The following is an 8,642-nucleotide window of genomic DNA, read 5'->3' as shown; positions in this document are numbered from 1 at the left end:
CCAGTCAGAGCAGAGAGGTTCACTGGACGAGGGAACATTGTAGCCAAGGTGGAAGTAATGCACAGGGAGATGCTGATTTTGGGCACAAACTTGTAGGATATAACTCCACACCAGCTGCTGACTCCTCTCAACTTGGAAAAACAGGGATGAACCCCAGAAACAGTTTGCTTGCTCTTTCCAGTTAAGCACTGGAAGCACAGCAGCCAGGACAGGCACAGTGGTACCATGTCCTGCAGCCCCAATGGGGGCTGGTGCTGATTTAAGCAGGGCATTTGTTCTGGCTTGCACGGCCAGGACTCAGAGTTTGAGCTTTTATGATCACAATAATGAGGTTGCTGTGCCTGGACCCTGATTACTACATAGCTTGGCAAAATTTATTGGACACACTGATCCCTGCTAGTGCTTTTGTTTGACAGACAAGAGGCCAAAACCAGCAGAAGGCTGTAGCCAGCTGCAGGCAGGCAGTAGCCATGTGGCCCCTTTCCCACGCTGCGGGCATCCCTGGGGTGCAGGGGGTGCCCTGAAGGAGCCGTGGCCCGGCGAGCTCTCCCTGGGCAGCACTGAAATAGGCGCTGGGGGAAGCTGCCTGGGCTGGCTAATGAACTATTGATATCTGCAGCGCGTATTCGAAATGAGCCCATAGCGATGGGGTTCGATGTCAGCTCTGCCAGCCGGGGCTCTGCCCGTGTCCGTAACGGGGAGCGATCGCTGTTTGTGCCTTTCCACACGGAGCCCCCGAGGCAGGCGGGCTGGGGCTCCCACCGAGGGTGCTGCAGGCTCGGGGCGCTTTGTCCGGGGGTGTGCGGCACCGAGCGAGCCCCCCCGCTCGGCAGCCCGGTGTCACTCCCGCTCACCCGGGCCGAGGGAGCACCGGGGCTGTGCCGGGGGCGGCTCGGCGGCTGTCGCTCCTCCTCCCCACGGCGTTGCTCGAGGGGCGGAGGATGGCGAGGAGGATGCCCCGTGCCCGCCGAGGCAGCCGGGCTGGCGGCGCCTCCCCCGCCTCCCCTCGCCTCAGCGCCTTAAATGCCTCTGCCGCGGCGGCAACAAAGGCGGGCGGCGGCTGTGAGTGAGGGGCCGGCTGAGGGCCGGTGAGGCGGGGCTGGCGGTGAGTGACTGGGGGTCGGTCGGTAGTGAGTGAGTGAGTGAGTGACTGAGGGGCAGCGGGGCCGGGCTGGCGGTGAGCGGCTGTGGGGCGGCGAGGCCGGGCTGGCGGGGAATGAGGCTCCGAGGGTCGGCGAGGGCTGAGGGGCCGCGGGGGTCGCAGGTGCGGCGGGGGGACGGGGAGGGCCGTGCCCCGCCCGCGGAGGGCTCGGCTGTGGCGTGAGGCAGCCCCGGCTGTGAGGGGGCTCCGGTGGGCAGCGTGGGGCGGGCGTAACTTCTGGTAATTCTTATTACTCATTTTATAACCCCATCAGTATAAACTTCTAAGCACGGCAGATGTGTATGGCGGCTGCCCGTCCCCCCTGCTCCTGCCGCTCTCCCCGCTCGCCGGCGCTTGGGCAGCACAAAAGTCGATGGTGGCTGCGGAGCCCGCCCGGTGGAGAGAGGACGGGCGGGGGATGAGGCAGCCCCCGGCCCCTGCCTGCCCCCGGTTCGTGCTCACCTCACCCACAGGGACCTAGCAAGGGATTTGCTCTGTGAGTAATTTTAGAAGTAGCTGCATTCGTCTCTACTAGCGCACAGCAGGTCAGGCTGCAGAGAGAATAAATAATGTGTAGCGTGTTTTTTGTACTAGTCTTCCAGGGCAAATCTCTGTTCCTGCATTTATGAGTCCCCGGTAAATTAGGGCAGTGGACAGGGACCGGGGGATGAAGGAGTGGAACTGCTGCTGCTGCTTTATGCTGTTTCCATATCTGCTTGCCGCAACTGGACCTAATCACGGACAGTGGCAAAACAGAAATATCTGCAAGGGGAAAGGTGCCATGGCAGAGCAGCTGGATGTAGCAGGAAATTTTCTTGGCTGTGAGGGAGTGAGAAACCAGAGCTGCCTATTAATGTGTCAGGAATGAGTCTAACTCTCTCTATGTGACTTCTCCTTTAGTGGCACACTCACAGGACTGCACTTGCCTGAAGACTGGTAGCTAACCTGGAATACTTTTTCTGAGCTAAGTTTAAATAGATGGGAGTGCTGTGATGCAAGGCTGCATCATCCTCCTGCTCTCAGAGGGGAGTCAGTGGAAGGAGACCCCAGCAAAATGTTACTGAGGGGGAAGGGCACAGCTTTGTCCTCAGCTTTTGCTGCAAAAACTGAGTATTCTACTGACCTTGGTTGTGTGTCTTGGAAAGTTCTCCTCATTTCCTGGTGTCCAGGACAAAATACAGACACTCATTCCCTTGTGTTTCATCATGGTGCCCTAGGTCACTGTGCCAGGGATGGTTTAGGTGGTGCTCTAAATGACTGAGGAGCTCATATAGATACGAGTGATGTTAATCTTCCCCAGGAGGAAGAATATTAGCAGGAAAAACCTTTCCTGAAAGGCCCCTGGGACAGAGGCCAGGAGTGTCTAATGAGGCAGACTTTTCCTGTTAGCTGCAGTTCTTGATGTGGGAGGGTGAGGGCCTGGGGGGTTGCAGTGAGCCAGTGTGGGGCTCTCAGAGGGCAGGCAGCCCATGGCCAGGTCTGCTCTGGGCAGCTGATGGCCTTACCTGGGCATGGACCACTGCTCTGGAGGTGATGCAGCTGCTGAGTTAAGGCAAATCATGAGTTTTCTTCTGGTTCAGCAAATAAATTGGTTTGGTGGTGGTGCTGCAGGGATGAGCAGCTCTGTAGTGCCAAGGGTGTGCTTTGTCAGTGTTGGGGAGGCTGCAGCTTGGCTCCAGACAAATCTATCCCCTGCATTTCTTCTCTCATTTAATAGTTGCTTCTCTTAGCTTACCTAAATATGGTGGAAGAAGCTGTGTTTTGTGGGGTCCTCTGCTGAAATGTGTGCCTCTGGCAAAAGTGATGCATGGCCTGAAAATGGAGATAGACACATTAGTGAGCTGCAGTGCTCAGCTGGGTGTGTTTGTGTCTCCTGCAGGCAGCAAGTGTGGGGTTAGGTTTCAGAAAAGAGGAATATCTGATCAGATCTACTTAATTCTTGGACACAAAAATATTTGTTGATGGGGCTTTGAGCAGGCTGCCTGCTCTGGTGGCTGCTGTTTGTGTGCTCTGTAACTTTGTTAAAACCAAAGAGTGTATCATTGCTCATGGAGACCTAGTTTTCCAGGGACAAAACGGGTGAGTGCTTCAGCCTTGTTTTGCAGTGACTGCTGGCAGTCATCTCCTGTAGGAGCTGGGAATCCATGGGAGAAATTAGATGTGCCAGTATGAGGTGGGCAGGGGTGGCCTAACAAAGGGCAGAGTAGATGCAGCCAATAATGTTCTGTATCTTCACTGTCCTTGAGACAGTGGTGCAAAGAAGCTGCTGCAGGAGCAGATCACTGTGCATTCAGAGGTTTGTGTCCCTGTGGCTCTGCTGGAGGGCAGCTCTGTGCCCAGGGGTCCCCAGTACCCACACAGGCACCTCAACCACAGCATGTGGGCAGCACAGTCTCACCCAGCTCCTGCCCTGCCCTGGGCTGGAGGAACCGGGGGCTGGTGCTAATGGATCCGGCTGTGTTGCCCTTTGCTCTCAGGCAGAATGATATGGAGGAAATGATTGAACTCAAGTTCTTTGACCGCCAGTTCTTCTCCTCACACCCTTCCTCTGTTGGACTGGCAGTTTTTGGAAGGGCAGAAATAATGCTACAGTTCTGGTCCTCATTCCTTTCCACACGAGAGGCTCAGTGGTGTGCACAGCTGCTGGTGAAAGTGTAATTTTCCTGTTCTGTACTCAACTTACTCTGTAAAAGGTCTGACAGAATTGTTTTGATAATTTCTTACACAGTATGCAGACCTTTTCTCATAGCCCTCAGATTTCAGAAGAGTGATGTAAATCACAATTCTGCACAGGATTAGCAATCAGAGAGCATTATGAATCAATCTAATACTTTGTCTTAGCCATAGCTGACCTACATATTACAGCTTTCACTGTAACTGCTTCACCAAGGACAGACTTTGCTTCTGAGTGTAAGGTGGTCCAGTGGATGGACATGTTTGTGTTTGAAGAACATTCCTGGTGGCTTCAGATGTGCTTGAAGTCTGTGCTGCTTGACTGGATAACTTGTCAATGAAGTGTGAAATACAAGTGGTTCCTTTGAATGTTCTCTTAATTATAATTGTGCTGATGAAATGAGATGCTTTCTGTATAAAGTGCTCTTAGATGTCGAGCCAGCAGGCATCATTGTTATCAGTTCCTCTAATCACTTGTGATTAAAAACCTTGGAAAAACTTACATGTTTGAGCTACTTGCTTGTAGGTAAAAATGAAGGTTTATTAAAACCTTTCTGAATGTGTGCTGCAGCTCAGCCTCTGGTGAGTTGTGAACCCAAAGCTTCTGTGAAGTCCCTCCCTGTGGTCACTGATGGCACTGAATGTGAATGCACATCTGCACATCTGATCAGTTTTCCTGCTGATTCCCAGAGCAACGAGGTGAACGATGATAAAAAGGAGAGTCCAGAACTGTGTCTGCAAGGCAGTGACTGGCTGATTTAAGGCAGCACTTAAGCCCATTCCTACCTGTCATTATGATCCCAGCTCTGCAGGACAGATTCTTTGGTTTGAGGGATGCTGGAAGCAATGAGAAATGCATGTACTGGTGTGTGTTTGCTTCCCAGCACATACCAGTAGCATGGGCCATGGATGTGGAGTGTGTGTGCAGCAGCATGTTCTCATGCAGATCTTGTGTAGGGAACATCATTTGGGTCTGTGGGTGTTCAGGAGCTCTTCTGTGAAGCCAGAACAGAGAAGGGCTGCCCTGTGGTTTTTCTGTCTCAGCAGGTTCCAAGCACTGCCTTTACCTAGCTTGGGTTTGCTGGTCCCTCTGCAGCATTTGGAAGCGTCCTGGCGTGCGTGGCTTGGGGTGTCTCTGAAATTAGGAGCTCTGCCACCAAGTCATCTGATGGTTTTTTAATGCTTTTGCTTGTGATCTGTTGCTCACAAGTTCCCACAACCTCCGCTCTCAAACAGAGGTTGGTGTAGAAAGCTGCAGCACAGCATCTTGCAGTTTCTTTTTCTATAAATAACTAAAATAAAAGGGTCTGTCTGTGAGATTGGAAACATTGCACATAATACCTCACATTCTAACAGCAGGATGCTGAAGTGCAGGGAGTCTCTGCTGTTCTCCCTTGTCTCCTGTGCCCCAGACTTCTTTGCCTGGGAATGGTTTGTCTGTACAGGCAGAAGGGAGCTCTGTGCCAGACTGTGCTAACGTTTCTCTGTGCTCCTGATGTGTGTTAGCTCTGGGAACTGGCAGCTACTGAAAATGAGCTGAGCAAAGCTGCTCCTGGTAGCTCAGTGCTGCTGAGGAAGTGGAGAACCCGAATGCACCCAGCACAGGATGCCAATCTCTGAGGCTGTACATCCCACACTGATCCCTGGGCACTGGCACGCATGTTTATCACAGAGCCCAGCTTCTGCTTGGGACTCCTGGGGCTGCTGGAAACTGGAAACAAACGAATGCTCCCTTCTTAAATATTGCATCCATTCTGTGTACAGTAGCTTCGGCAGTTTGGATTTTCAGCTGTTAAATTTTGCAGAAAAATAAAAGCTGTTGACAGCAGTGATTAATTTTTTAATATGCATTGCAGCTTGCCCTTGGTGTCTTTGTGGTACAGCATTTGCTGATTAGGAAATCAGAGAGGTTCCAATCAACCTGACTGTGTTGTCTGGATTTTCTGCCAATACCCCGTGTGTGCCAGCAGAGTCCCAAGTGTGTGGGGAGAGTGTGATGGCCCTCACTGGGACAGAATGACAATAGAAAATGCCATGGCAGTTGTGCAGCAATGCAGCTTTCTAAATGGATCTCCTTGGGACTAAAAGACATCTGTGGTCCTGGTTTCCCCCTGCTAATTTCAAGAACCCACTTTAACCTTGAAATAACATTTAATAGACAACATCAGAGTAATGACTTTTTAGTTATAAAACTGTTTGTACAGCAGAATCCTTAGGAAAGGCTGCAAGCAGAGCTCTGTTGCCTGAGCTGTTCTCTTCTGAAGGCACAGAGCATTCCAAAAGCAATTAGTTTATATCTTAAATTAATAAAAAACTTAGCAGAGAAGATGCTTTTATGCTGTGAGCTGCACTGCCTAGCAAGACTAAAAATTTGAGTGTGATCCTTTGTTAACTAAGCTGGGGTAATGTTTATTTATTTGGTGGGTTTTTGTTTTTATCTCCTTCCCTCACAATTAAGTTCTTCCTAATTTCAAGATTCTACTTTGGTCCAGGGATGGATGAGCACCGTGTTAATTCTGTGGTCCTGCCATTCTTTGTGCTTGCAGGGAATCTTAAAGAAATTAGAAATTTAGATATACAAGACTGTAATTGTTGTAAAATCTCCCTGTTGGTCTCATGAGACCCTACCTGGAGGACTGTACCCACCTGGTCTGGGGTCCCCAGCACAGGGGGGACACTCGCCTCTTAGAGCAAGTCCAGAAGAGGCCACCAGGATTATTAGAGAGATGGAGCATCTCACTTGTGAGAAAAGGCTGAGAGAAGTGGGATTGTTCAGCCTGGAGAAAAGGCTTCAGGGTGACCTCACTGTGGCCTTCCAGTGCCTGCAGGGAGCCACAGGAAGGGTGGAGAGGGACTTTTTACAAGAGCCCAGAGGGACAAGACAAAGAGAAATGGCTTCAAACTGATAGAGAGTAGGTTTAGGTTGGGTATTAGAAGAATTTCTTCCCTGTGAGGGTGCTGAAGCTCTGGAACGGATTTCCCAGAAAAGTTATGGCTGCCCCTGGATCCCTGGAAGTGTCCCAGGACAGGCTGGATGGGGCTTGAAGCAACCTGGAATAGTGGAAAGTGTCCCTGCCCATGGCAGGGGGGTGGAACAAGATGAGCTTTAAGGTCTCTTCCAACCCAAAACCTTCTATGATGGTTCTATGATACTTTATATTTTTTGGGCTGCTTATATTTTTATATAGATTTATATTTGTACTTCTCCAGGTCTTACTTCTCCAGTAGAGCTTCAGTATAAATAATTGTCAGGGAGTTGGACATTTTGTAAGTGAGCAGAGAACTGTAGCAAAGCTGGAAAAGTTGTGTTCAGTTCTCTGGGCTGGTATTTCACAGGCAAGTCTGATGAATACTTTATATGTTTTATGAGAGTCTGGAAGGTGCTGGATGGATTTTGCTCTCATCCAGATGATGGTGTTTGTGAATATAAAGCTTGTTTCTTATTAACAGCTGTTCTTTCAGTCTTGAAATCCACTTTTCACAAATGCTTATGTCCATGAGAGTGTTGCTTTCTTGGGAAGCTCATTGAAGAGTGACTGGTTGTATCTTAACAAATTCCTTCCAGAGCTTGATAACATTTATTTTGTGAAGTCTGTAGCTGCCTAGGGAGCTGCTGTGCACCTTTCTGAACAGAGCCCATTGTGGAGGGAAATCTCCTCCCCAGTAGGGGATGTGTTATGACTTGCCTCCACCAAACGCTGCAGGGGCAGGTTTCAGCTGGGCAGGGGTAGCATTCAGGGTAAAGGAATTGGGAACAGAGATAAAATAGTCCCAAGGATGTGTTTTAGTATTGGAGGCAGGGGGATTCCCAAAGGCAAAAACGGAATTGGTAGAAATAAGTGTTGCTTGTGCCAGTGACATGAAAGGGTATTTTTAGAGATAGGGTAGTCCCCAGCTGGAGAGGAAGTGCAGTGGCTGGAATGCCTTGTGTGATGGGTCAGTCAGACTTTCTGCTAATGGGATAAAGTGAGGGAGCCCTGCAATTTTTGGCTCTTCAAATTTAATTTAGTGTTTGTTTAAAGAACAGCTGTCTTGAATCCAGCTACCTGTGGATTGACTAGTATGAAAAGGTGATGGAGCCTTGGAGTTGGGCAGTGGTTCCCTGTGCTGTGTGCTTGGGCCACTGCCAGGCTGCCTGCTTTACCAGAGGGGTCTGAGCTGAGCAGAAAGGGGGGGAACTGAGTGGATGCAATGTCATTTTCTGTAGATTATCTGCTGATTTTCAGAGCAGTTGTTTCTTGTGTCTTCTGTTTTATATAACACAGTGTAGGTGTGCAGTGGCAATTATTTCAGGTACTGTGGATTCTCCTTAAAGGCTTCACCTGGGGTAACAGTCATTAATTTTCAAGAGTGATATAGCTCCCCTCTCCCTTTCCACTCTCAATTTTGGAAACTTCTTACCACTTTGTAAAACACCCATCTCTTTCAGATGAACTACATGTTCTAAGGTTAAGAAGTTTGCCTAGTTACTAGAGGAGTGCAGCTGGGTAACTATTTATTAGATATTCATGAATGAGTTGTTTAATTAGACAGATAATCAAATGCTTGCAATCTAAGGAGAAAAATTCTGAAAGGTTAATTAAGGAATGGTTAGAAAATCTGATGTCAGAAACTGTGTTAAGAGAGTCCAGGCTGAAACTTAATTAAAATTAATTTAGTTCATGGTGGAAGTGAATGGAAATGAAGGAAATTTAAGCTTACCGTGGCTACAGATGTGGGAGTGTACCAAGGTCAGTAATGCTTATTAACTCATACTTTTAAAATTAATTCCTGGCAATAATTTGGCTTGATTTTTCCTGTCTTCATGCAGACAGCACTCTGGAAGCCT

General features: G+C 49.3%; 1 protein-coding gene across 3 annotated transcripts in view; it reads left to right on the top strand.

Moving 5' to 3' along the window:
• The first annotated feature begins 994 nt into the window (after nucleotides 1-994).
• ST6GAL1 (ST6 beta-galactoside alpha-2,6-sialyltransferase 1) overlaps nucleotides 995-8,642 on the top strand; it is a 43,548-nt gene continuing 35,900 nt past the window's right edge. For 2 of the 3 annotated variants that reach the window (XM_033068686.2, XM_033068684.2), the window contains exon 1: nucleotides 995-1,105. The gene's annotated coding sequence lies outside the window, so the exon portion shown is untranslated. Of the gene's footprint in view, nucleotides 1,106-1,148; nucleotides 1,178-8,642 lie in introns of those variants that run through there. The other variant, XM_033068685.2, reaches the window with a different exon arrangement.

Source organism: Catharus ustulatus, chromosome 10, assembly GCF_009819885.2.
Source record: "Catharus ustulatus isolate bCatUst1 chromosome 10, bCatUst1.pri.v2, whole genome shotgun sequence".
NCBI classification, from domain to species: domain Eukaryota; kingdom Metazoa; phylum Chordata; class Aves; order Passeriformes; family Turdidae; genus Catharus; species Catharus ustulatus.
Note: the sequence above shows the minus strand (reverse complement) of the source record. Positions and strands in the feature narration are given on the sequence as shown.